The 26573-nt window shown below is 50.6% G+C and overlaps 1 protein-coding gene across 1 annotated transcript in view; it reads right to left on the bottom strand.

Annotated features, from left to right (window-relative positions):
* The window catches only part of CRACDL (CRACD like), a 135105-nt gene extending 109425 nt beyond the window's left edge, over positions 1-25680 (bottom strand). Inside the window, exon 1 of the mRNA XM_081832240.1 lies at positions 25569-25680. The gene's annotated coding sequence lies outside the window, so the exon portion shown is untranslated. The remainder of the gene's footprint in view (positions 1-25568) is intronic.
* Between the last annotated feature and the right edge of the window lie 893 nt (positions 25681-26573).

The following is a 26573-nucleotide window of genomic DNA, read 5'->3' as shown; positions in this document are numbered from 1 at the left end:
GCAAGGGAGGCGGCTCTGCCCCTCAGATTTGGGGATCTGATTTGACAGAAGTTGACACAGGACCTTGTCTCCTTCATCAGGTAGCTGCTTCTCCATTTACAGGTTAGAAAATTGAAACTGAAGCTGAGAGTATTAACTAGCGCCCCCCAAGGTGCACAGCTGGTAAGTAGAAGCACTGGAATATGGAATATAAGGCTTTTCCCCCACTGTATACAATGTTTCTTTATTTCTTTTTATTTTTCTGAGAGAGCATGAGCAGGGGGGAGGGAGAGGCCGAGGGAGAAGCAGACTCCCCGCTGAGCAGCGAGCTGGATGCTGGACTCAATCCCAGGACCCTGAGATCATGACCTGAGCCGAAGGCAGACGCTTAATCAACTGAGCCACTCAGACGTCCCTTACAGTGTTTCCTCTTAAAGAGTTCTGCCTCGGGGCGCCTGGGGGGCTCAGTCGTTAAGTGTCTGCCTTCGGCTCAGGTCATGATCCCAGGGTCCTGGGATCGAGCCCCGCATCGGGCTCCCTGCTCAGCGGGGAGCCTGCTGCTCCCTCTCCCACTCTCCCTGATTGTGTTCCCTCTCTCGCTGTGTCTGTCAAATAAATAAAATCTTTAAAAAAATTCATATTTTCCAGAGCCCTAGACAGCAGTAGCAAATTCTTAAATTTCCCTGATGATATTTGCATTAGATTCCCTGTGCTTCTCAAGGGATACTTATTTGTTCATAAAATTATTTTATTTGGTTCAATTTTCTTCTGATTCACATGTAACAGCTGTGCCATGTAATTGCTGCAACTTATAAGAAGAGGTAGACAGGTCTGGAAAAGTCCCTATGAAATGTCTGCGAAAAACAGCCATGATTATTGGATAAAGGAAGCCAGAGGACGTTCAGAATGTTTCCATGTAATCTGGACCCAAGCAACTGTCGTCAAACTCAAGTTCATGAAAACTGCAAATGCAAACGAAACGAGCTGTCAGGCTGCGCAACAGGAGCAAACAGTGGCCATGCAAAATGGCATTTCCTCCCTCCCACACATTCCTGCTGCGGACCTGCTCAGGCCCAGTGAAATCTGATGCCCGGGCTGAGGCTCACCGGCCTCCCAGGGGAGCAGGGCCCTGGCACGGAACCCTCCATCTGGTCGCACATCCCAAGCCACCTGACCAGCTGCTCCTTTTCCCTCATTCCCTTTCGGCCGAAAGAATCCTGCTTCTGTGTCACCTGTGATCTCAAGGAGCCTGTCCCCAGGTCCGAAGCCCACCAGCGGGCCTGGCAAAGGGCCAGCAAAAGGGCTGCGGGGAGACCACAACAAAAGGAATAGAGTAGCAGGGCCCCGGCAGCTTTCATAACAGGGTGATTTCATCCTGAAGGGGAGACTGCTGCGTGTTGTACAGACCTCAACCCTCCAGCTTCGCAAAACATCGAGCAGTCATCCTCATCGCGTCCTTTCTCCCCGACACCCCACTTGGGGGAATTCTATCCCCTGCCCCCTGCCTGGCATGGCCTCCCACCTCGGCTCCATCCCCTCCTCCGACTGCTCCTACCTGCAGGCGGCAGATTTCAGAGACCTCTCACCAAGGGGGCTGGGGGCCAGACCCAAGCTCAGGCAGGAAACCCCACATGCCTTTCGAGAAAAGCGGTCAGCACATCTTCTCTGAAAACGTACTCTGAGAAGTTCCTTATTTCCCAAACTGTTGCTCTGAGGACCCCCTCAGAACTGGAATCAGCTCTGGCTCACGATGAAAACCGTTCCCCTCCAACAAGGAGCCTCAAAGCTGAGTGTGTCCTACATCCACCCCGTGCTAGGGTGTGGGCTTCAGAGCCCACCAGGCCTGGGTCTGTTGACGTGGGTGAGCCCAGCAAGGGCATGTTTCCTTTTCTGCAAAGTGGGGCTAGTAACTGCACCTAACTCATGGGGGTTAACAGGGGGATTCAATAGGGTGATACAGATCAACTGGTTAGCTCAAGTTTGTACACAACTACCTCTTAGTGAAAGGGGCAGTTCAGGACTCAGGTTCCAACGAGCTTGGCACAGAGAATCAGAACAATCTAAGAAACCTATTTTTTAAGAAAGGTTGAGAAGTTGCCCTCAAATCCAGGTGGCTGTCAAGAAGTGGAGTATCCAGCGAAGCTTCCAGGCCTGAGGCATCTCAATGTTGAGAGTAGTTGTTACACAAGTATCATGCCGATATTGCTGGCCAAGAATATAAACCCTGACTGGGATTTTCTTTTTTAATTCTTCCCCAAGGAATTCTTTCCAACATTCAGCCTACTGCAAATTACTTGACTCTTCTTGGTTTCAGTGTTCATACTTGGAAAATACAGAAGTTGTCCAATCTATGGATCTACTCTTGCTCTAAGATTCCCCAGTTTGAAGCTCACCAATGGGGTCATGACACCCAGGGTACTGGGTGCGGCCTGGCGGGACAGCCTGGTGGGAGAGCGCCAGGCAGCAGGCCAGCGGCAGGCCCCTGGGCAAGGTGATGAAGTGAGAGGCCAGAGGGCCCCTATGCCTGTCATTCTGCCCCCAGCGCAGGCACGTCCTTTCTACCGTCTGGACCTCAGGTACCTTGTCCTTCAAAGGGGCACATTATTTCTGGCCCTGCCCACCTCACAGTTGACGTGGGGCCCAAACAAGACTGTTGGGTACACGGTGTGCCTTGAAAAAACCAGATGGTTCTAATAACAGGAAAGTTTCTTCAGACTTGTGGGACCCTTTGCACAAATGTCCCCAGGGACTGGCCCCACGTACCAGCAGAGGGAGCCCACAGGCACATCGTGAGGGTCCTGGACCTGTGTGTGGAGAGCACTAGATCAGGCGCTGAAGGGACAAAGCTGACGGAAGCATGGTCCCTGCTCTCAGACTGTCACAGAGGGGGATTTCTCCCTTCCTGTGCTAGGTCTAGGTGTGGCCCAACACACCCCTTCTGAGATCCTATATCCAGCGCTGACAAGGATGGCCGGATCACCCCTTGCCAGGGCAAGAAGGGAAGGCACCTGCAGGAATGGGAGCGCGGATCCTCTGCAGGACAGGGCACGGGTGGCAGGCTCACTATGCGCCGAGCCAGCCCGCTGTGGCCTCCTGACCACACACGCAGGTGATCGAGGGCAGGCCTGGGCTCTAAGGCAGAAATCACCTGCTGAGCTTCAAAGCTGGGCCACCCTGAAAACCTTCCGATGCGTTGTTTTCTTCCCCAAGTTGTTCTACTCACACGACTAAACCCACAGCAACCCCAAGCACACCAATCACTCAGCTTGCACGCGTTTCACATGGCAACGGGGAAACCGCGGCAGTAACATCAGGTACCCAGAGTGCATGCCGGAATCTTTGAAACTGTTTTCTCTAGAACAACGCTGACACACACGCAATTAAACATTTCACCGTCCCACCTAGCTGACTCATTTGGGGGCAACGCAAGTGCCAGGCCTCTCCCCGCCCGAGCGGCAGGTAGCCGCCCGCGACAACACGGCGTCCTGGGCAGCACACCAGCGCCCTCCCAGCACCCACATCTGTCTCAGCGGTGCTGGGGCCACACCAGCTGCAGCTGCACAGGCCCGCGGCTCGGACCCCCTGCTCGTCGATACTGGCGTGCGTGCCGGGCACAGAGCAGGCTTCCCCCCAACGCCCTGGCGCCGGGGCTGGCTCCTGAGAGCCCACCCCCGTGCTGCCTCTGGGCCCCCCGCCCGGCACAGCCACCTCCTCCCTGCTGCAGCACAGCTGAGCTAATTCTGGGCTCCCTGCCACTTGCACAAGCCCACGCTGCACATGTTCTGACTCATTTCTGAGGCTCCCAGAAGCAGGGGCCAGGAGAAAGGCTGCAAGGTACCCACCGGGCACCCCGTCAGTCCAGGGCCAGCGTCTTCAGGGCCTGGCAGTGGAACCCAGAGGCGGATCTGGGACCTCTGACCACCTCAACCACGTCACACTGGTAGGAGACAAGGCCAAATTTTAAACTCCATGAATGTCTTGAGCTTCATATACTCGCAGCCATAGGCTCATAGTACACATAGCATGGAGCTAAAATCTGGAGTTAAAAATTAAACCTGTGCTACTCTTAACCACCAGAACCCATGTTGGCATATGGAAAATTCTCACCCTATTAAAGGGCTCAAACATAAAAAGCATGAGATCAGAAAAGAGAGTACTTACATCTAGCAGCTCAAGTCTACCTACTTCAAAAACCATTTACTCAACGCTTATTATGTGTTATTCTCCCGTATGTTTCCAGAACCTAAGGCACAGTGTCCACCCTCAAGAAATCTCAGTCTGTGGGGGAAGCAGACAGTCGTTTCTATAGACTCCTTATAACGGAGGTACGTATAGAGTGACAGAGGGGAAGCAACAGGGGACAGTCACTTCTGCCCAGGAAGTGAGGGAGGAGAAAGAGTGACCTGTAGCCAGGCCACTGGGTGGACTGAGTGGGCAGCTGGTGGGCAGCAAGGACACAGGTCTGACATCTGGAGGACGGGGAGTATAAAGGTTGCAAGTTTCGGGCAGTGAGGGGAGGGGCAGGTATCAGAAGTGGTTACACGGCCAGACGCCAAGCTCCTTTGTAAAGACTGTCCCTCCCAGCAAAAGGCAGGTCTAGGCATCCAAGGTGTCAGGGAAAATGTAGACTTCGGGAGCAGAAAGACCCTCCCAATGCATGCAGCGGGGCAAGTAATTCACATGCTCTGAGCCTCACAATTATCAGAATAAACAATCAGAACAAAACCTACCTTGCAGGGCTGTTCTGAGGATTGAATAAGCTATGGAGAAGCCCCTGGCAAAGCTTCTGGCCTGTGGCCAGTGATCCTGCAGGGACCCAATAAGACATGATGGAGAGAGTACACAGTTTAGAGCCAGATAGGCTGGCAAACCCCAGCTCCATTAAGAACTGGTACAACCTGGGGAAGATTACGTCATACCTCCGAGCCCCAGCCTCATCAATAAGAATGGGAATAATATGCACCCTGTTACCAGGCTTAGAAATGACCTCTGTATTGCAGGCTTTTATTATCATTCTGTTGTTCCCCATGACCCACTGGCCAGTGTGGGGCAGGCAGGCTGGCACACATGCCCCACTCGTGGTCAGGAGCCAGGACTCAAAGTCAAGCCCAGGCCGGAGGGAGCACGCATGAGCTAAAGAGCCGGGGTAACTGTGTTCCTGGAATTCCTCTACGGGACCTTCCACTTCAGAAGTCGGTCACCTCCTCCTGCCTCCTCCGGCACCACACGGCAACCCAGCCAGTTCAAAGCAGCATGGAAATTGATTCAAGGTGGCCTCTGAACCTCCACCCTAGGTGGGAAGCACCACGGAGCCGGGTTTCCAGGGGGAAGGTCCCCCTCTCCACGCAGGGCGCGACCCCACTGCTATAAACATGCAGAAAAGGCACACCCGAGCAGCTTCAGACACAAGGGAGGGCCCCCTGAGAAACCTCGCAGGCTCCTACCCACCCTGATGCTCCGGGTGGCCCCCACCCCGCCGGGCTTGCGAGCTCACGCACAGGCTCCCTGAAGGTCCTGCCCCACAGAGCTCCTGCGCGTGCAGGTGGGCAGGCGGCAGCCCCACTCGGTGCAGGCTACAGTGACATGCATATCCACGGGAGCCCGCCGGAGCTTCCCTGAAAAACTGCCTCTACGCTGTTCCAGGCTTGGGTTACAGAGGCTGGCTCCTGTCACCGCCACCCACAGTGGCTCTAAGATTACACGAGCTGGACATTGTCCAGGCAAACCTACTGTTTGTTTTCATCCTCTTTGAAGGAGACTTAAAAAAAAAAAAAAATAGGAGTCCTGGCTGGGGGGAGAGAGGAGCCCTAGCCCCACCCCCTCCTCCACCTTCTGGGAAGCAGGGCCTAGCTTACAAAGGTAACTGTTCGCTGGCAGGGGACCTGGGCCCTCACCACCAACAGGCCCCTGTTGTCTCCAAACAGGTGGGCCCCATGCGAGGAGGCAGGGGTGGCCTTGGGTGCAGGCGTCCATTAGCCAGCACCCCTCCAGGGAGAGCCAGCCACCTGTTCTCCTGCTTCTGTTTTTGACAGTCTCATCCCTGGAATCTAAGACCCCTGAGAGAGAAGGAAGGGAAGGATGACGTGACTCTCAGCCAGCCCCCATGCTGTTCCCAGAGCACGGCCCCAGCCCCTTGAGACAATGTCTGGCAGTCAGCAGGTGTGCAGTGGGCAAAGGGGTACAGTCCAGAGCAGGAGACCCAGGCACCTGGGCATCAGCTCCCTGGTCAGTCATGGGTCTCTTCCAGCATGGGTGGTTTTGGTGAAGGAGTTGGCATGGGGCCCTCATGGTAGAGATATAATGGAGGGAGGGAGGGTAGAAGGATGGGAGTGTCCATCCACCCAGCGACTGGGTCTAACCCCTACTCAGAATGATAAAGAAAGAAAAGGACATCACGTGACAGACCTTAGGAGATTTGGGGCCCAGGGCAAGGAGGTATACCGAGTGTGGGAGAGGGGCTGCCCCTTTCTGCAAGGAAACAGGGGTAGCTAAGTCCTTCCTTTCGGCCTAGGAGTATCTAGAGAAGGCCAGAGCAGAATGTCACAGTGGACTGGCTTCTGAGCACACACTGGAGGCACCTTCTTGGACCCCCCAGTGATGAGGGCAACAAAAATGGGGGCAAGAACGTGTCAACACCTGTCCCCATGCCCACAGGGATCAGCAATGCCTGAGAATATGACTCTCCTGAGACCTCGGGAGTCTGGAGTCCTGCAGGAGCTGTGTAGGTCTGTGCTAAACCAGGAGATGGGGAGACCTCGTGAAAATCACCTGAGAGCAGGGGAAGGAGGGCCTCAGCTTTGTCCAAGGGAAGGGCAGGAGCTGCAGGGAGCTGGGGCGGGGACTGCACTGGGCAGATGAAGAGGGGGCTTCTGGGGCAGGGGGAGAGCGGTGTCAGCTGAAGGGGGCCGGGCAGGCAGGCCGGTCATCCTTGGGCAGCACAGCCAGGGTCCATGTGATAGGTGAAAGTTACACACTCGATGCCAATTTGTGCCAAGAGGTCAAGCTCCTTCAGCAAAGCTTTCTCTGACTCAGGGACTGAGGTGAAGCACAAAGGCAGGTCTTCCAAATGTCTGCTAACCAGCACTTCGTCTCCTTAGAACCAAAACCAAACTCCGACCATATACAGCACAAGTGTTCAAAGGCTTGGCCAAGCCTTTGTTTGGCAAATGACAGCATGTGGTCCCTCTGGGCTTACCAGACTGCTGCCCTTAAAGTCACTGTGTCAGGCTTGGAAAACTGCCCCAAACTTCTAGAGAGGGATGGACAGTAGGAACCCCAACTCCATGACACTGTCCAATCTCAGTGTACACTTAGAAAAATGGGGAGTTTCCTAATTATGAAAGTAATTCACAGGGCTGTAAAAAACCTGCAGTATCCACACAATGGAACACTACTTAGCAATAAAAAGGACAAAATCACTAATACCCATAACTACATGGATGAACTACAAAATAATAAGAGGCTCAAAGAAGTCAGACAAAGAGAGTACATATTGCAAGATGCCACTGACATAAAATTCTAGGGAAAGCATATTGAATAACAGTGACAGAGAGTGGATCGGAGTCGCCTTGTAGGGATGGAGGGAGGGGATTAGGAAGGGCGTGATGGGTATGTTCATTAACTTGAGGTGGGTGTCGGTTCCATGGATGTGTACATGTGTCAACACTTATCAGATGTGTACTTAAACGTGTGCAGATGTGTCAGTTATATCTCAATAAAGCTGTTTTTAAAAAAGTCATCCATACTGATTAGAAGAAAAAATAGAGAAAAATATCAAATCTCCCACAATTCTATCAGAGCTGACCAGAAACAACATCGTGATAATGTTTTCCTTCCAGTATTTTCTCTATACACAAACATAAATAATATACGAATTTGTTTTTATGTAGAAGGCAATCTCTTTTTTAGAAAGTTTTATGTTCTGAATTATTTTTTTTTAATTTTAAAATGGTACTTTCTGAATGTTTTTTGTTTGGTTTTAGATGCCAGTCTCTCAGCACTCTGAGAAGAGGAGGTGGGGGCCAGCAGCTCCGGGGAGGGGAGAGCGGTGAGGAGAGGGGTGGAGCTCCCGCAGCGAGCCTGTCCAGAGAGGCCGGGCAGACACGGGACACGCAGCACAGCATGGGTCGCTGACCCTCAGTGACAGCCTCCCTGAGCCTCTGGGAGTGTCTGCACCCCTTACTTGGGGTCAGTCCACCCAAACCCCCTTGTGCTCTAGATTGAGCCGAAATGACAGTGCCATGTACCCAGTACCCGTTCCATCAAAATTGTCCAAGGGAATCTAAAAAAATGTGTTGACCAGCCTATTCACCCAACACCTCTGCCATCCTCACTCTAGCTCCCGGCTCCTTCCCTCCGGTCCTGCTCTCCCTTCATCTCCCTTCCAGCTCTGGCCGCCATCCTTCCTGCCTTCTTCATTTAGCCTTAGACCATGACGTTCCCTTCACTAAGCATCCTGAGAAACGCTCTCAAGGGCTCGACCACGCTCCAGCATGAGAATGACTCATTCCCCGTTATTGGATGTTTAAGTTGCTTCCAAATTTTCATCTTTATAAATAACATTGTGAGGAACATCCTTGTTTAGCAACTTTTTGACTGCAGATTTCATTGTTTCCTTGGGAAAAATTCCTAAAAGCAGAATCACCAGGATAAAGGGATGAATTCTTTTAAGGGTTTTGGGACATTCTGCCAAAGCTGCTTGGCAGAGAGCTTGTACCTTAAGGCACAGGGGAGTCCTTGCCACACACGTCCACTTGTGCTGAGCACCACCATTCACACAAACCAAAACAATTCACACCAAAAACTTGCTAATTTGATAGCAAAAATTAGTATCTAATTTTAATTATGCACCTATTTGATTACTGTAAGACTGACCTTTCTCACATTTACTGCCACTGCGGCACGTGGGTGGCACAGTTGGTTGAGCGTCCGACTCTTGACTTAGGCTCAGGTTATGTTCTCAGGGTCCTGAGATGGAGCCCTGCTCAGCGGGGAGTCGGCTTCTCTCCCTCTTCCCCTGCCCCTCCCCCTCGATCCTTTGTGCACGTGCGCACCTCTCTCAAATAGGCGCCTGGGTGGCTCAGTCGTTAAGCGTCTGCCTTCGGCTCAGGTCACGATCCCAGGGTCCTGGGATCGAGCCCCGCATCGGGCTCCCTGCTCCGCGGGAAGCCTGCTTCTCCCTCTCCCACTCCCCCTGCTTGTGTTCCCTCCCTCGCTGTGTCTCTCTCTGTCAAATAAACAAATAAAATCTTTAAAAATAAATAAATAAACCCAACCAATTCATATCCTTCACCCACTTTCCTATTGGCAAGTTCATTCATAATACTTCTTCATTATCAATTATTAGATCTGTTTCCATAAGAGAGTATGTGTCATACACATTGCAGGAGTTTTTTCTTAGTTTATCAACTGACTTTTGATTTTGTTTTTGGGTTTCTTCTCTTGGCATACTAAAGTTTTTATTCCCCCTGATGAACAAACAAAACAATTGTGGCATTGTGGCTTCTGCCTCTGGCGTCATGGATAGAAAGATGTTTCTCAGCTGATAATTTCTCAAATACTTAAAGTGAATTTAATAATTTTTTATAAATTTAATATATTTTGAGGTTTGATGAGTGAGGGACCTGATAGTTTCCCATGTGGTTAAGTATCAACTAAATCTGTTAACTTCTATTTTCCAGACTTTCTAATCTGTTCCACGGATACGTTTTCTATTACTATCTCAATATCAAAATGTTTAAATTATGACAAATTTACACTGTTTTAACATCTGGTGGGTCACCCACCCAGATTCCGGCTGGGAGCTGCGTAAAAGCCATCATTTGGGAACAACTTAAATATGTAAACTATTCCCCCCTCCCTTCCAGAAGCACACCAAACATTTTTATTTACCCCATTGCCCTTTTGTGTCTCCAGCGCCACCTTATCGTGTTCTGCATACAGGTTCTACACGTTTCCTACTAAGTGCCCTTCCTAAGTATTCCATCTTTGATTCTGTCATGAGTGGGACAGCTTCCGCATCACATCTCCTGACCTGCTTATAGGCATAGAGACTGAACTGCGCACACTTCCGCATGGGGGCACCGTCTCTGCGACTCCCCGAAGCCCTTACTGAGTGGTCACCCCTGACCCCCGCGCCCGTGACCACTGAAGGGGGCCAGCATTGCCTGCAGGGAGCCCGCCTTCCCCGTTCAGCTGCAGCCTACTTCTATAACTCCTCTACCTGTCTCATCCCTCCACGCCATCCACGTCCTGTCCCATCAGATCCCATCAGACACAACTCGTCCCACACACGCCACACCCCTCCTCCCCCTGTGCTTCCCTGACTGTACAGTGGGATTCACTCCTCCAGATCCATTGGTGCTGCCTCCGTAATCGGAACCCATTATCCCTGCGGGGTGTGCATCTTCTGGAGGAACCCCTATTTCAGTCTCTTTATGATAAGGGTTATTCACACGTCTGTGTTCTATCAGGTGATGCCACCAAGGCCGGACCCACATCTAAGCTCTCCTGCCTCGAATCACAGTGCCGTGCACATGGCTGCAACAAACGTGTTGACAAACTAGATGAGGGAAACTGGAAATGTGGGTGTGCAGAAGCCGCTGGTCCCTGCTCATTCCTTAAGCCAAAAGGAAGGAGTACTCCAGGAAGACAGGGAGGCCCATGGGGCTGAGGACAAAGGAGAGCCTGTGCCTTTTCAGAGTGGATGGGACGCAAGCCAGCCCAGCCTTGCACTCTTGGACTCTCCCCAGACAAGGTCTCGGGCTCCTCCCTCCCTCAAGAAGGTGGGAGCCTCCGTCTTGGAAATCAAATCTGCCAAACCATGGTCCAGACATGCTTCGGTGAAGGCCAAAGGCCTCAACCCCGGCCACACAGAAGATTCACCCGTAAAGCCTGTTAAACACAAACCAGGGTCCCACGCAGACCTCCTGAGTCAGCCTGGTAGGTGGGGCTGGGGCAGCCACAAGTGGTGCTGGTCCCAGGCCAAGGCACGGCCCAGCGGAGCACACCTCCACCTCCTTGGCCTGACCTGAACGAGGCAAAGTAGACAAGCCAAGGAGAAGGAAACCAACATTTGACAATGCCCAGAGGCGAGGCACTGGACTAGGAAGGCACTTGACATGAATTAGCTCATTCCCTCAGCAAAAACTATATGAGTTATTGCCCCAACTTATAGATGAGGAAACACGTTCAAAGGCGTATGTCTCACCCCCAGGTGACCAGGTTGGGACTAGAACCAAAACAAAACAAAACAACAAAGCCCACATTTGAGAAATCCAACTGTGTCGGGTTTAGCTAATACTCTGAAGGTCCTAAAATTCCCTAGCATTTATCTCTCGGTGACACCTAAGCCTGAGGTACCCAAGCACTTGGATGCAAAACCAAGGGCTGTTTGCTTTTGATGAACAGGTTGTGGCCAAGGTGGAGATGGTCTTTTCAGGGTCCCTGCTTTTCCTCCAGCCCCAGTCTGCACCCGTGCATTGCTGAGCCAGGCCACTGGGTGGTCCCTTCCTACCCTGGGTCATCCCCACCTTAGGCAATTCCCCAGGTCAGGAGGTCCCTCTGTCACACTTGCTGCCCAGGCCAGTTACTCTGCCACCCAGGGCCTCATTAAGACTTTTCTGGGCTCTTGGTACCTTTGCCTATATAGATCCTCTCCTCCATTAAAGAAAAATTTAAAAGTATATGTTATAATTGCATCAGCAAAAAGATGATTATGTATTAAAACATCTTGCTGAACCTAAAGTTCATGTTTCCCGTCTGATTTTAAAGGAAATTAAAACCTTTTTGTGGGCCCCTAAAGCTAGTATGGACCCTCAGCATCATGCCTCCCACATCTACTGGGCCAGTCAGCCCCACCCTACCATGAGCCCAGCGGGGTTCCCTAGAAACGCTCCCTGGAAGACCCAGCTCAAGCCTGCCCAGTGTCTCCACAACCCAGACCCCACATACTCTGCCCCAGTGGAATCCACTGCCCTCACCGGTCACATTCACTGCACTTACACGGATCTATCTGGAGCTACTGTATGGGCTGTGAGCACCACAGGGGCCTTGATAAATGTGTACTGAAGGAACACTGAATAGAATAAACACGTGAACTTCAACCAGATGACTGAGTTTCTTGTGGCTGTGTATTTCGTATTCAAACTAGCTCAACACCCAGCTAACTCTCACAGGTGAAGAGGAGGCCAGGGCACCCTTCAAGACTGGGTTACTAGGGGAAAGACATGGCCACAAGAGTCCCAGAGCCTTCTGCTGGAGTCCAGGTGAAAGAGAGGGGTCTGGGGTGCCTCATGGTCCCTTAGTGGCTAAGACAATCTGTATATTTCTAATACTAAAGCTATACTGGGCTGTGATACCTCAAACCCTTTGGAAGTAGTGCAGTGGCCAATGCTTGGGATTGTTTTTAATGCCTGTGAGCTAAGAAAAAAGTAAATCCGGAATTAGAAAAAACTAAGCAATAATTAATCATTGAAAATTTGGTGTTATTTAGCCTGCTACATCTTTTAAATTTGTCTTCATGTTTGGTTACCTCGTTTAGATCATATTCTCTTAATTTATATTTATTTTTTCAATTAAAGTATTTTTATCCTAAAAGGAAGGCATTTGGGAAGAGAAAACTACACTTGGTCTCATGGCTGCGGTGAAGCCTCATCCACTGCAGAAGCATCCTGATCCCAGGCACCCCCTGGTGGAACATACTGAAATTGCAAGCAAAGTACCCACCAGGAAAAAGCAAACTGCAAAACGGCACATCCACTTTTTTTTTTTAAGGCTACAGATATGCAATTTCCACCATATATCCTTAGTTCTTTACATGTGAATCCCTGATCTACCTGGAAAGGGTATTAATGTTATGTCCCATACATATACAGGTCATTTTTTTCAATATGTGCAGACGTGATTAATAAAATAACAAAAGTTATCTAGATGAGCTTCAAAATTCATAGTGTATTTTTGTTTACATATATTTCCCTCATTGACGGCTCATGAAAACATAGTTACTGTCATTTGAAAGTTTTCCCAAATTGTTCAGTGTTACAAAGGGACCCTCATTCTCAGAAAAACCAGGCACTCTGGCTTTAGGGGAGAACCTACAGCCTTTACGAAACCGAATACCATGGCAGGCCATTCTGGACCTTGCTCATTGATGTGAGTTCAGATGGGAATTCCAGTTTGGTTGGCAGTAAGGGGCTTAAACTGTAACTTTGTACAAAAGACTCTATGTTCACCGGAAGAGCAGAGAACTGGTAGAATATCAACATGATGTCACAACAGAAGTGTTTATTTGGGAACGGGGGAGAAACAAGAACAGATGATGTTTGGGAAGTATTTGCTCCTGCAGCTAATCATGCTGGTACATGGTGAACAGTTCACTTAGGATGGCCCCACGGAGCCAGAAAGACTCAGGACACAGCCCCCTATGTCTCCTCAGATGGGGACAAGCATATCACTTTCACCTCCCTGAGCTGTAGCTTCCTCACCTCAAAACAGGAATAATCATTTCTACTTTTAAAGGTTATTCCCAGAATTAGTGGGATAATATATTCCTTAAGTGCCTAACAGTGCCTGCAATATAGTACGTGCTCAGCCCACGGTGGCTCCAATCCATTCCCCCTCACTGCAGCACTTCAGTTTTTATTCTCACAGATGGTAATGATGTGAAATGTGAGAGTTCAGAGAAAGAATTCTTGACACATCTTCAGTGCAAAAACGGTGGTTTTATTAAAGCACAGGAATAGGACCTGTGGGCAGAAAGAGCTGCACTGGGGTTGTGTATACTTTCAAGTTGGGAGGGGGTTAGGGATAGTGTTAAGTCTCTAAGGAATTTGAAAGTGACCTTGAGGAGCTAGCTGTTGTTAGGAAAGGGTCATTTATTACTGTCCAGTACGCCCTCAGTCATGAAACCCTTCAGTGTGTATCATGGACCATATGCTTAGAGGATGATTGTCTTGGGGGTGGGGGTGGGGGGTCGAGTAAAAGAAATTTTCCAAAGGGATTTTCATATGTTCAAGTAGACTTACAGGATCCTAAAGGTCAGGCTAACGACGTCAAGCTAAGGTTGCCTTTTGCCTCTAGCAAAGTACTAACATGAGGCAGTCGAGTTCCTGGAGGAGGTCACTCTGCTTGCTTCAAGGACTTGTCAATGGGCTGTAAGTTGCAAGGAAGTTTAATTTTTTTTCTGTATTTCTTTGGCCTTTGTTCTCCACATCAATGGCAGCCATTTAGCTTCTACTCCTTGAGGTGAGCAAGGGGCTAAGTACGTGCACACCCTGGGCCAGGCACGACAGCAGCACTCCAGCCAGTCTACACAACAACCCTCTGAGGTGGGGACTAGTCCCATCCCCACGTTCCAGATGGGGAATGGCGGCACTGAGAGACCACATGGCTGGAGAAAAGGAGAGTCCGGCTTTGGGCCCAGAGCCCCCAGTCACAAGGCCTTATTGTAACTAGAAATGTATTAATGGAAAGGGCTTAATTATTATTTTTTTTTTTTAAGATTTTATTTATTTATTTGAGACAGAGAGAATGAGAGACAGAGAGCATGAGAGGGAGGAGGGTCAGAGGGAGAAGCAGACCCCCCGCCGAGCAGGGAGCCCGATGCGGGACTCGATCCCGGGACTCCAGGATCATGACCTGAGCCGAAGGCAGTCGCTTAACCAACGGAGCCACCCAGGCGCCCAGAAAGGGCTTAATTATAATAAAATGTCATTTCTAACTCACTCTTATCCACTGGTTACAGCACATCTGCCACTTCCACATGAACTATCGCCTTTGCTTCTCCCAACAACCCTGGGAGGCATGGATCTCAATCTCCCAGTGTGCACAGGAGGAAAATGAGCCCAAGGCTGTCCTCAAGATGACCCAAACAGCCAGGGACCTGCCAGGGTGTGGTCAGCCCAGTCCCCAGCCATGACCTTCCCCTCCCCTCCTCTCCTGCAAAAGCTGCTGCAGGCTGGCCAGGAGAGGCAGGAGGGAAGAAGGGTCTCCCGGTAGACTCCAGTTGTGGGTGGGAAGTCAGGGAGCTGGGCTCAGGGGGAAGCTGACCAGGGAATACGGAGCCCCTCCCATGCCCCAGGCCTTGTGCACACCCAAGGGAATAATTTGACAAGAGCATTCACTCAATAAGTAAAACCCTGGGGGAGTTATAAAGACACTTCCCAGCCGTTGCCAAGTTAACAGTTCAAGACAGGTTAAAAATAAGGCAACAAAGGACACTGGATTCAAATCCCTGCTGCACTGGGTACTGGTGATTTAGGTAAGTCCCATCACCTCTCTGTGCCTCAGTGTGCTCCTCTGTAAAATGGGGCTAAGAGAAGTGAGGGGTGAAGCAACCATGACAGCACCTGGGTGTGTTTGCTAACTGGTGTTCGATCTAGCTCACAGCAATAGAGCCAACAACCACACAGCGTTGTGCAAGCAGAGGGGTAAGTGCCTGGGTTGTCTTCAGGGGAAAATCATCTCCTGAGAGAAATGGGGTGAGCAGTGAAGCTGGGTTCACAGCTCTTACAATCACTAGCTGAGGGACCTTGGCCAAGTTACTTCACTTCTGGGGGCCCTAGTTTCCTTATTTATAAAGAGAGGCACAGGGTGACTGTAAGGCTTCCTCAGAGAAGGCAAAGCACCCAAGATGGCGCCCGGCCTTCAACAGATCTAGTGACTGGCTCTGACATCACCGACTCTCTGGGAGGGAAAGAGACTCTTCTAATCGCACCCATACTCACACTTTATTACTTTAAAGCACAAGATCGGTGGCGGAGTGGAGGGACAGGCAACCTGGATCATCCAGTGTTTATATGCCACACACACACACACACACACACACCCCCCTCCGAATCTATTCTATACGGCTGGAAGGACTGAAAGAAAAACATCTGTTGCTGGTAGAATTATTATTCCAGTTTACTTCATAATATACAATCAGGGTACACCCCCTGAAATTAAAGAAAGAGAAACAGCATTTTATATAAGTTAAGTCCTATTTTTAATTCCTAGAAGGAAGGTGCTGTAGAAATCTGAGGTGAATCACTTGGGATACATGGAATCACTATTACTTTCCCCTTTTTAAAAGATAAGGATTTCTTCGATGGGTTTCTAAAACATGATCTGCTGGGCCCTCCACAGACCAGTCCCAAAGGCTGTCACACCCCACCTTGACTTAGAGGGTGGGCTCTTCTCTCCTCACCCCCAGCATCCACCTTGGAGCTTCGAGTTAGGGGCCACCAGGTTGCTTTAAACAGTCCCCCTCTGAAGGGGTAACAGTTACTCTAAGTGGGAGGGGGCCCATTTAGAGCCAGAAAGGTGTGCATCATCAGTCACCAGAACACCCTGGCCCACCAATGGGCTTGGAGTTGCTAAAGACACATTCTTTCCTGGAACGGTGCCTCAACAATGCTTTTCTTGAACAACCGAAAATACAGTAATCCACTCAGAGGGGGACCCTGGCACTATACAAACACGGGAATTTGTAGTAATTATGCAAAAAAGCCTGTTTGAAGAGGCAAGGAGAAATATAGTTCAACAACTGACTGCTAATCAATTATGGCTCATGAAAAAAAAAACAAAAAAAACCTAGCTCTTAACTTAGCAGCATGTTAATTCATGCTTCCTCCCCATGCCTAATAACCGAGGGCTGTTCAGCATGAACGTGACACCGCCAAGAAAGGAGCAGAGAGAGCAAAGGGTCTCCAGTGCTGAGAGAAAACGACCAGAGAGCCCACACCCTTCCTACTGAGGCAGGTCTCTGGGGAACCAATTCTCAACTACGTGGTCTATAAACGAGGCAAGTGTGCAGGAACTATTTGTATGTGGCTTCACGCTGTTTTGCCACCTATTTTGAACAAAGCTCAGGCTGGGGAAGCTTCTAATCTGGTTTCTGTGAGAGAGCAGGAAGGGGGCTGGGGCTCATGTCCACGGGGACTGAAACGAAAACCTTGTCCGTGAAAGGTTCTGGGCCTTCTCGGAGGGCAGAATGACTGATTCTGTGAGACAGGGACCAGGTCCACCGTACCTGTGGCTACATTCTGTGAATCTTACCTCTGCCTGCATCAAATACAACATTAAAAGTGCAATATTAGAGGGGCGCCTGGGTGGCTCAGTTGGTTGGGCGGCTGCCTTCGGCTCAGGTCATGATCCTGGAGTCCCGGGATCGAGTCCTGCATCGGGCTCCCTGCTCGGCAGGGAGTCTGCTTCTCCCTCTGACCCTCCTCCCTCTCATGCTCTCTGTCTCTCATTCTCTCTCTTGCAAATAAATAAATAAATAAATAAATAAATAAATAAATAAATAAAATAAAAGTGCAATATTAGAAAAATAAATAAAGGCTGAGATGCCACTCACACGGCCCGGCTTATGTACCGCCTCCTGGAGGCTAGAAAACCCAGGGCCATACTTCCTAGCCTCGCTCCCTGCCAGGCTCCCCACGCGGAGGAGTTTCCTGTGCATCTCTGCTAACATGGAGGCATCAGGCTTTCCCAAGGTGGGGGCGGTGGAAGTCCCAGAACCTCTTCCCCAGCTTCATGGATGTCCGCTGAGCAGAAGGAGGGACCCTCCGTGGAACGGCTCTGGGATGGGAGAGAGCAGCTCCCAGCCGGCCAGCTCTGCAGTGTGGCTCTGGGGGTCACTCTTGCTGGTCCGGCCAAGGGCCAAGCTTCCAACAATTCTGTCAGCCCTGAATTTCCTGCATTAAATCTTCTTCTGCTTAGACTAACTAGAGCAAATCCTGAATAATACAGATGCTGAAGACAATGTCGACCAAGAGGCAAGAAATCTCATCCAAAAATAAATAAATAAATAAATAGACAGATACATAGACAGATAAACAAACAAATCTTTAGTGTGAAAAAAGATTATTCCAGGCAGGACATATCAAAGGAGGAGACAGGTACATACACAGGAAATCTACTTATAAGCTAGTACTTGGAAGGAACCAACCACACAAATGTGCAAAAGAGCATGGACAAGGATGTTCACCGTCCTGCTATTACTAAGAGGCAAAAGGTTGAAAATAACCTAAGTAAACGTCCATCCAACAGAGAAGACTTGGACTAGTAGGCTGGGCCTACCCATACGATGGGAATTCTTCACAGCCACACAAATGATGTGAAGGAAGAATATCTAATGATGTGAGAAAGAGACTCAACACATACTACTAATTCTGAAAAGGCAGCACAAAACAATATAGACATTGCATCTCTGTATTAAATATATACTTTTGTGCATACACACACACACACGTATACTCAGTATAGCACAGACAAAAGTTTGGAGGGATACACGCCCAAACCTATCAAGACGCCCACTCACGTTCCGCCCCCGGGTTCACTAGGTGGTGGAGACAGCGCGTTGGGCAGCACCTGGCCTCGTGCCACCTGAGGGAGCAGCCAAAGAGCAGCCTGACTGTGAGGAGCCAAATCACAAGTCTGGTCGGCACTCCAGACGGCTGGCCCACCTGCTCCGCGCCCAGTTCGCTGCCTTCTGGGCCTTCCCTGCTTGCCGGCCTGGCCGAGTCCTGTCTGCAGTGGTTCCTTCACCACCTAGAGATGCCGCTGGGATGCCCCAGGACCCACTAAACACACCCAGTGATTTCAGTTCTAAACATTGTACCGAGGAAGCCTCGCTTACCTGAACATCTCAACTGAAAGAACCATCTTTGCTCACGAAGGCCATGAGGGAAACAAGATGACACTGGCCAAGCCTCAGAAAACAGTGACACAAAGCTGCAAAATGTTTTGTGTTTGTACTGTAGGAGCCTGTTTGACCCAGGCAGCATACTGGAAATGCTACTACATGGTGATTCAAAGATCTGACTTCCAACGGAGCATGCGGCTGACACCCAGCAACCCTCCAAATATATGTGACCACTTCAAATCCTGTGGAAGTAATCCCAGTTCACAGAGTGAATCACCAGGTGAAGTGGCCTGACCGAGTGATTCAGACGTCAAGTGCGCAGGTCTGACCCACCAACAAACCCCATCCTCCTCCTCCTCGCTTCCATTAGCAGAGTTAGTACTTGCGGCTTCCAAGTCATAAATCCTCCACGCACAAAGGACCCACGAAAAAGTTCTCGCTACCACTTCTTGGGGGGAGGGGAGGAAAAAGATGAGTAATTAAGGTATTAAAGCGAGAGGACGGAACGAACCTCGGGACGAGGAGTGTGGTATTTTTTTTTTTTTTTATTTGAGAGAGAGAGAATGAGAGAGAGCACATGAGAGGGGGGAGGGTCAGAGGGAGAAGCAGACTCCCTGCCGAGCAGGGAGCCTGATAGGGGACTCGATTCTGGGACTCCAGGATCATGACCTGAGCCGAAGGCAGTCGCTTAACCAACTGAGCCACCCAGGCGCCCATGTGGTATTAAACCCAGGTAGGGACAGCAGGCGCAGAGAGGGGACGGAGCTTCAGAGCAGCTCACTGCATGGCCCACATCAGCTGCAGACCAGTAAGGAGAAGTCAAGATGCCCAGCTCTGAGCCTAGGCCCTGGGACAAGAGTGGCCCCGTGCTCAGTGCCCCTGTCCCTGCACCTGTTGGGGGCAGATGTTGTGCCTGGCCACACAGCTGCAACCAACCAAAAAGAGCTAACCTGCCCAAGGCTCAGAGCAGCATGTACAGTGCCATCACTGATGGGCATCCTCCCGTGGGCACTTCTCTCCGGAGGAGCCAAGAGCAGAAACCAGTCCTGAGCATGCAGTTCAGCATCAGTCTGCACACCTGAAGTGGGTATGAGCAAGCTGTATGAGCCTATACAGACCTACACCTGGTCCCAGACGTCCCCACGCACCTCAGACTCACCCGTCTCGATGGGACAATGGCATCACAAAGATATCGTCAACCTGGACCCTGATTTTCAGAGACTAAGTTAGTGTAACGTATACTGTTTGAGAATATTCAATTCTAAAGAAAAGACAGCAAAGGGTTGGATGACTTGTAAGATATGTTTAGTATAGATGAAACTCAGGAAGGAGAGCACATGTGTGTTAAACATAGACAGAAAGGTGTGGAAGGACAAGAGATACCTCATATTCATGAGACACTAAATATACCCAAGGCAGCTGGGCAGTAAATATTCATGAGACACTAAATGCTGTAAAGGTACTAAATATTCATGATATATTCATATGCATGAAACTAAATTTATAAGAGGAACCTAATATTGGTTGCAATTTGGTTACCCATTGGTGACACCCATTCTGATCCTCTGACTCATGGCTGTTCATCAGGCTCACCGGGGAGCCACAGATGTGGCAGGGCAGAACTGTCCCTACGTCTCACCACGAGAACAAGTGTGTGTGTGTGAGAGAGAGAGAGGGAGAGAGACTGGCCCAGGGCACCTCCCATTTGTGACTCCACTGTTAGTACGTGAACTCTGCTCCTTGTAACCACACATTAGCAGGGAAAGCTAAGGCTGCACAGAGACACGGAACACATGAACATGGTGTACCCCAGGACTCGGGTGCTGAGGGTCTTCCACCTACTCGCACCCTCTCCTACCTGTGCCACTTTCCCTGTCTCTTTCCCCTTATTCCTCACTGTGTGCTTCCCACATGCCATCCACCACTAGCTCTGCTCAGGAGCACTCTGCAGCAGATCTGCTCATTTTCCTTAAATGCCATCAGATCTCAGATGCAGAAGGACCCTTTATTGCTTCAGGGTACTTATTATGGGGTCCTAACTGGGAATTATAATAAGTGCCCTTGCACCTTCTTAAAAAAGACAATGGAAGAATAACAGTCATAAATAATTTATGAAGCATTTCTTCTGCTGATACAGTACCTCAAGTGATGCTTGTGTGTGTGTGTGTGTATCACCCCCCACCCCATACTATGGGGTGCCCAAGGTTGCAGGGACTCTACGTGGCACAGCTGAGACCAGAGCCCTGACTGCCCCCCTTGTCTGGACCACCTGCTTTAAGAAAGCAAAAACCCCCTGACATTTTCATATTCCTCATTCACAACGGCTGTTCTGCAAGCAATTTCTTGGGAAACTCACACACCACAGTTAATGCTTCTATTGCCTCCCACAGACATGAGAATCTGGGAGGCAGAAACCATGGAGAAACTGGTGTATGGGCCTCAGAGGTGAGGCCAAGCATTCTGGAAGTTCTCAAACTTCATACATTTACAAATCAGCCACACCCACGAGGGCCAGGAAGAGGCCTGAGCAAATAAATAACTTTCCACTCCTCACCTTTCAAAAGGATCTTTTGTAATTTCTTTTCACATATACCTTAACGATAAGAAAAATATTTGAGAGTGCTTCCTCCCAGGAATGTGCACAGGAACAGTGCAAGGATCTACATGGAGTCAGGGTCTGAGGAGGGACCCCTGGCTACCTGGTTGCACCTGTCTCTGTGTCTTGTCAATTAGCCACTAAATTCCCATGGCATCTTCTGGTTCATGACCCGCTGAGCTCAGAATTCCAGGTGATAGCACATTAAAGCAATACAAAGAATTCTCAGGTAACTCCTCAGAATTACAAATGGGTCTCAAGGACCACTGACCTGATCTAAAAGTTTAAAATTACTTTCCAGATACAAGTATCTATCTAAGAAAACAGGGTTAGATGGAAACTCCTGATTTCCATTGTGTAGGGAAAGCACAAGGAACTTAGAATGCTGCCCTTTCTTGTCGTCCTACCTACAGATGACAGTAACTGTGCCAGTGTTTACAGGTACCTGGACAACGAGAGGGATAAGCATGACACCAGGAAGGGTCAAGCCACAAGTGGGTCCTGAAAGGCCACCCCTGGGAAGGCTTTCTGTCTCTAGGCACTCGAGAACTCCTTCTCATGGGAAGTTCTCTTTCATCTCACATCCATGTGGCTAAGTCTTTTTTTTTTTTTTAAGATTTTATTTATTTGAGAGAGAGAGCACGAGTGGGGTGAGGGGCAGAGGGACAAGTGGACTTCCCACGGAGCAGGGAGCCTGATGTGGAGCTCGATCTGGGGACTCCGAGATCATAACCTGAGCTGAAGGCAGACGCTTAACTGACTGAGCCACCCAGGCACCCCATGTGTGGCTAAGTCTTAATGTTACTTAAAGTCAGCTCCTCCAAGAAGCCTTCCCTGACCACTTCATCTTCCACTGAATGTGAACAAAACCCAGAGCTTAGCTTTACAGCTTTAGCCTTCCTAAAGGCTAATATTATTCTCCAAATAACTCCTAGGAACCCTGAAGAAGTAACTAATTGTGACTAGGATTTTTCTGTGTTTCTCCTATGCTTTTAGTAAATGCCGAGTAGACAGTGATCATTCTGATGATGAAGAAACAGCAGCATAAACAGGGGTAATAGTCTGAAAGACATTAATCCACATGAAGTTGGTTTACTGGGCTGGACTCAGTAATGTGCAAGCAGAAAGCTAGTCTCTTCTCCCACCCACCACCAAAGCTTCAAAGTTGCTCTTTCCCCATTTCCTCCCAGCCTGTGATTGGCATCTCCAGCGGGTCCTATAGCTTTCACATATTAAGAAGTCCAGTGCACATAACCCAGGTCAGCCTGCCAGAAAGATGGAGGTGGGGAGAGGAAGGGAACTTCTTCCCTATTTTCCCAGTTTGTTCCTCCCTAATTCCTTCCCACACTACCAGGATGCATCTGATTTTTCCCAGGGTGGGAGGCGGGGGGTGGGGTGGGGGGAAATCATAGAAAAAGATGTTTGAATTCCCTTTGCATATCAAGAGGAGAGCCTAGAAGGGTTGATCCCAAAGCTTTATTCTAAGTCATAATGTACAGAGAACAGAAGGTATGACCTAAGGAAGACCTGCCCCACAAGTTAAAAAAAAAAAAAAAAGCTCTTGGGGCACCTGGCTGGCTCCGTCAGTGGTGGAGCATGTAATTCTTGATCTCGGGGTGGTAGTTTGAGCCCCACATTGCATGCAGAGATCACTTAAAAATAAAATCTTAAAAAAAAAAAAAACTCTGCTGGTACTGAGAAAAGAGGAACCTGGAGAGACTGAGTCCCTCGTCCCTGTGTACCTTGCCTGGAGAAGGGGTGGTAAGGGAAGAAAAATCCCTTGTAGGTTGAGGGGGACACAGAAAGGCATGGGAAGTTTTCATCCTGCTTCCTCCTGGGAACACTGGGGACCGCTTGGTACAGCGGAAATGGAAGCCTAGCATAGTGCCACCCAACCTGGGCAGGTTCTCAGGTGCCCAGGAGAGACCGAGAAGAGACCCAGAGCGTGCAGAACTCAAGGCCAGATGCAGGAGCCAGGTCCCAGCTGTGGCTTACCCCACTGAAACCCAGGTGGACCATACTCAGTGGAAACAGGGAAAGGAGGCTCAGTCCTGATGAGGGGAAACTCGCCAGAGGACAGCAAGAGGACCAGACGGCCAGCAAGAGGCCACTCTCCCGCACACCTTGATGTGACTACAACCTTCTCCTGGTGCCCAGAGACTACCTGTGGGGAGAAGGGGCCCCCAAGGGTAACCCAGAGAGACGGAGACACTGACTCTCAAGGGACCAAGCTGCTTTAAGCTGGATAGTGACTGAGATAATACTACTTGACTTGGGCTCAGGAAAATCACAATCATGAATGAGGACTAAATATACAAAAAGGGAACCAAAGTCATTTTGTTTGGAGTAGCAAAATTAAGTTCACTTATAAAACGTTTTGCATACTATGACTTGTGGCTGGTGAACTTCGCCACTCCAAAATAAACCCTCAACAGGAAACATCTCTACTTTGGTTCAACTGCTTCTGAAGGGTCTTCATGCAAAACAAGCAGAATTTAAGAGTGTCTGTGTATGACAAGGCATAACGCTAACCTCCAGAGGTAAAGCAAGTGGTTGCAAGCTTGCAAGGCAAATCCAGGCCCCCCAAACCATCACAGAAAACTTACCCTCCAGGAGGGCCAGTGCCTTCACACACATTCTCTCCTTTAACCCCACCAGCATCCCTGTGAGCCGGCTATTACTACTCCCATTTTGCAGAATGGCAAACCGAGACTCAGCAGGATTCAGTGACTAGTTCAAGATGACCAGACTGAGGGGCGATACGAATAGGACAGCCATCGTCTTACAGTCCCCACATGCCTAGCCCTATGCAACAGCCGGATGCTGTGCATTAGCTGGGCAATATCCATGGAGGGTCCACTTTTTTTATTTTGTAAATGAGGAAACTGATGCTTACAGAAGTTAAGAAACTGGCCTCACAGGCAAATCTAGAACTAGAGTGAGGCAAGTGAGGCATGCACCTCAGGCACAATATTTCAGGGGATACCGAAAAACCCCGTAAGACGAACATTTAATGCAATGTTTTAAAACATCAAAATGAACACAAAATTCCACGTTGTACTAAATATCACAATTTTAAATAAAGACAGGATTCATATTCGTGATTTTCCCTTTTGCCTCAGGCTCCAACATGGCCCAGCAAGGCACTGGGGCAGAGCCAGGAAACCAGCCACCTCAACCCTTCTCCACCAGCCCCCAAAGACAGGGATCCCAGATACCACTGCGGGGCCCTCTCCAGATGTTTGCCCTCACCATTTTATAACCTCAAAGGGCTCTTAGGAGTGACCACCATGCACCATAATTCCAGGGGTGGGGGTGGGGGGTGGGGGCTGAGTTCCAGGTTGAACACCAGAGGTCTAAACAGATTTAGTCCATGGTCCCGAGCGAGCGTCATGTAAATGAAGGAAGCTTGCCGGCTTGAATAAGGGAGTAGGATATTTTAAAATACCAGCTTGAGAAGGTATGGGGTGGGCTCTGAAAGGATCACACAGCTGCTTGTCTCCCACTTGATAAATTTCCTGGCTCAAAATTAAGTGTTCAGCAGTGACACGATGCCAACGTCAGCCTGTACCTACAAAGTCCAATTCAAACGGCGGCATTCCTCTTTCCTGGCATTTCATAAGCCAAATGTTAGCTCATTTGGGTAACCACCTATGCTCTGATCACTTGTTAACCTCACATTAAAGCCCTACCTGATTATGAAGCATCTGTTCAAGATCTACCTTGTTGATTAACAATTAGAACACTGTGGTGAGCGTTGCATAACGTACAGAACTGTCGAATCACTACGTTGTACATTGGAAACTAATACAACACTGCATGTCAACTAAAAAATCACACCCCCCAATTTGAATATTTCTTAGATCAAACCCCAAATCGCTTACTGGTGGCTTGTAATCGAAGCCTAAAACCTATTTACAAATAAACCATTAACTAAAGCATAAAAAAGACAGTGAATTTGTCCACTGATTTCTCCTGCAATGGCCTTTAGAGACAGCAGGCACAAATACTTCGTACACTAACAATCCAAACCCGGCAAGACCGTCTTCCCTGTGCTCGTGTTTTCTTAAAGCTTGAAATTGCTAGGCTTCACCTCACAATTCAAAGTTAAGTCCAGCAAAGTGAGCAAGGGGAAACTTTGGGCACTTGGGTGAGCGCGTCTGCCTCACCTCCGCCCATGCCCGCGCTGCCCCAAGAGGCGGCCGCGGGGATCGCGCCCCCAACCCCTGGTCCGAGGGGCACCTGGCCGGGTGGGCGCTGCCCTGGCCGTCCCACACCTGGCCCGACGTCGAGGCGCGACTCGGTCCGCGCCACCCCCGCTCGGGTCTCCCCGCGCGGCCAACCCGCTTCGAACCACCCCGGTACCTGGCGCAGGAGCGTGGCCCCCGCTCGGCGAAGCGCAGGAGGAACACCGTCCGCAGGGTGCGGGGAAGGCTTCCGCCGTGGGCGCGCGCGCCCGGCGGCCCCCGCCCGAAACCTCTCCGCCGCCCGCGCCGGAACGCTGAGGCCCGCGGCGCGACGCAGCAGGTGGCCGCTGGCCTCGCCACAGCCCGGGGCCGGGGCCGGGGCCGGAGAGCGGGGCGCGGGCGCGACCCTCGCGCGGACGGCCCTCAGCCTGCTTCGGCGCGCGCTCCCAGCTCCGGGCGCGCCGGCTCCGCTCGGCTCCTCTCGGCTCGGCGGGGGCGGACGCCGCGCCGCTCCGCTCCGCTCGCCCGCGGCCGCCGCGCGCACCTCCCCCGCGGCGCGCCGCTCCTGCCGCTGCCGCCGCCGCCGCCGCCCTGTCGGCCCGCGGGCCGAGTTGCGGCCGACAGCTGGTGCGGGAAGACACCGGCGGGCCTTCGCTGTCCCCGTGCGCCCGGCCAGGACCACTCCCCACCCCGAAGCTACTCCCAACGCCCCGCTTCGGCCGGCCGGCTCAGACGCGCTGTCGGGGCTCCCGGGCAGCCCACCCCTACCTTGGCGAGGCCGGGGTCCACCAGCGACCCCGACGGGCCTGGAGGACGAGGCGTCCACGCCCCGGCGCCCCTGCGCGCCTTCGAGGAGATTCAGCCCGACTCGAGCCTCAACCTTCCAGGTCACCAGGGGGCTTCGCGGCCCGACGGTGCGGGGCCTGGGTCGCTCCGGATCCGCCTAGCAAAGCAGGCGGCCCGCCGGCTGGGGGCCGAAGGGAGTGGGCGCAGTGGGTGGGAAGTGTGCATTTGAATAAAAGTAAAAGTTGTGTGTGTGTGTATTTTTTTTTATAACCGTGTGGGTCCGAGCGTCTCCAGGCTAATTAGGGAAGCTGCCGCCCTGTGTTGAGGTGAATCATTGTTGTGATACCACAAGTGTGGGAAGAAAGGCTGCTGATGACTTCTCAGGCTCGCTGGTTCC

This window comes from Leptonychotes weddellii, chromosome 10 (assembly GCF_054177405.1).
Source record: "Leptonychotes weddellii isolate Sample4059 chromosome 10, ASM5417740v2, whole genome shotgun sequence".
Taxonomy (NCBI): domain Eukaryota; kingdom Metazoa; phylum Chordata; class Mammalia; order Carnivora; family Phocidae; genus Leptonychotes; species Leptonychotes weddellii.
This window is presented reverse-complemented; position numbering and strand designations above follow the sequence as displayed.